Source organism: Neophocaena asiaeorientalis, unplaced genomic scaffold (assembly GCF_003031525.2).
Source record: "Neophocaena asiaeorientalis asiaeorientalis breed wild unplaced genomic scaffold, Neophocaena_asiaeorientalis_V1.1 scaffold191, whole genome shotgun sequence".
NCBI classification, from domain to species: Eukaryota; Metazoa; Chordata; class Mammalia; order Artiodactyla; family Phocoenidae; genus Neophocaena; species Neophocaena asiaeorientalis.
The window spans coordinates 2,979,506-2,981,643 of record NW_020175105.1 but is presented as its reverse complement, the minus strand read 5'-3'; positions in this window follow the sequence as shown (position 1 = coordinate 2,981,643).

The window sequence follows — 2,138 nt, the reverse complement described above, 5'->3', positions numbered from 1 at the left end:
CCTCAGACCTGGCTGTCTGCTCCTTTCCTTGAAATTACATCAGAAATATCTAATGCTGGGTCTAAGAAACAGTATTTTTAAAAATCCTCAGGTTATTTGGCTATGCAGCTGAAGTCGAGAACTACTGACATAAAATAGAAAGAATGGTAAGGTTTGACAGTTAAGGCACTTTATATTAGGGTAGATATTATTTAGATGGAATATAATCATATGAAAAGAGAATATTCCATCCAGATAATTCCATCAAGAAACTATTTTCTGTATGAAAATATGTGAACAGTAAGTATATGCAAAGTACCCTCTGAATTATTAGAATATTACAGATCTCAAATTCATTAAAAATTAAAAGGAATGGCTATAAAATGCCCTATCTTTAAGAATGTAAGTTTACTTCAATATTCCACACTTTAAATGTCCTCATATAGAAACATACCCATTTAGTTTTTATTCCTAAGTGTTAAAAAAAAAAAAGAAAACAAAATAACCAAGAAATATATTTTGCCTTGGGAAGATGAATCAAGAACAGGATTTGACATCACAGTCAAGATCACATGCTGGTCTCACCACTCATCAGCCTCCAGGATGCTTGCCAAGATGCTTCATCTCTTTAAGCCCCATTTCCTCATCTACATAATGGACAGGGTGACACCACCTTCTGATGAGTAAACCAGGCAGCAAAGGCAGAGCAACTAGTACAGCAAAAAGTCTACTTCCTCCTGCTCTTCCTCGAGGATTTACTTGCTGGGATTCTCCCCCAGACTTGTAGAGAAATTATTTCTAGAATTGCTCATAGGTTTACACAATTTAAATGTCTTTATCGTTGATCATGTAGATCTACAACATAATTATATGCAAAGATTCACGGTTAACACGTACATCCATTTGGCCACCTGTCCACAATAAATGGTTCCTGTTAGCTCCTTGGCTACTCAGCTCTCAGTCTGCACTTCTTAGGTTTCTCTTTCTCAAATAATTTGAAATCTAACGTGCACAAAAGAACAGCGCTCATTCCATTCGCGTGGAGCCAGATGATATCCAGAAACTGAACATACCTGTGTAGCCAGCGCTCAATGGCAAAACAGAGCAGGGCCAGCACCCCAGAAGTCCCCTCATGTCTCGTTCAGCCAGTGACCGCCATCTCCCACAAGGGTTCTAACACATACGACCTTTGTCCGATTTTATACTTCATATAATTGGAACCATACAGTATGTCATCTTTTCTCTCAGGCTCCCTTTGCTCAACAGTTTGTTTGCAAGATTCAGACTTTGCAATAAATCATACTTTGGTCAGAATAGGCCTGTTTTCGTGGTGAACCTTCAGTATTTACTAAGCTCTTCTGATTTGTTAGAACCCAAACTCCAAACTCTGTCTCCCTCATGGTGGGCAGCGGCTGCCATATTTGCTTCAATAGTTCAACCTTTCAACTCTAGCTATGTCCTTGGAGATCCCCTCCAATGTTGGTGGTTAGCCGATGCTTTAAGAGTTTATAAGTAGATTTGTAGACACTCCTTCTTTCATTATCTCCTTTCTGGGATGCCAACCTTCAATTTTCAGCTCCTCTGATAGTCCTAATCTCCTTCCTTTTGCATTGCATGCTGTAATGACCATCACTTTCTGCTTGACCTCTAGTATCTCAACTCTGTCCTCACTGAAAAGTCTCTTCAGGGGAACATGCCATTTCCTTCTTTCAATGGTCACATCATCTCAGTATTCTTCTTGGTTCACTTTCAAGTACTTACAAATAGTTGGGTTTTTTAAATGTTTGTTCAGACTTTATTGTATTTATCTGCTGTAGGGTGTGTCCAATGCAGATCACTGCACTGTGACATCGGAATCCTCTGGGTCATTATTTCTAACCTGCCTCTTGAACAGTTTCTTCGGGATGACTGATACTCTTCACCTCACATGTCCACGCGGCATCTTTTCTCCCCCATATGTCTTCAGTAAATATCAAAATTACACAAACAATTTATTTACTTATTCTTTAATTAACACATACTAAGTGCCTAAATGAGTCAAAAACTGTCTGAAATTATGAAGCTATAAAAGTGAGCAAGGGCTTCCCTGGTGGAGCAGTGGTTGGGAGTCCGCCTGCCGATGCAGGGGACACGGGTTCGTGCCCCGGTCCGGGAAGATT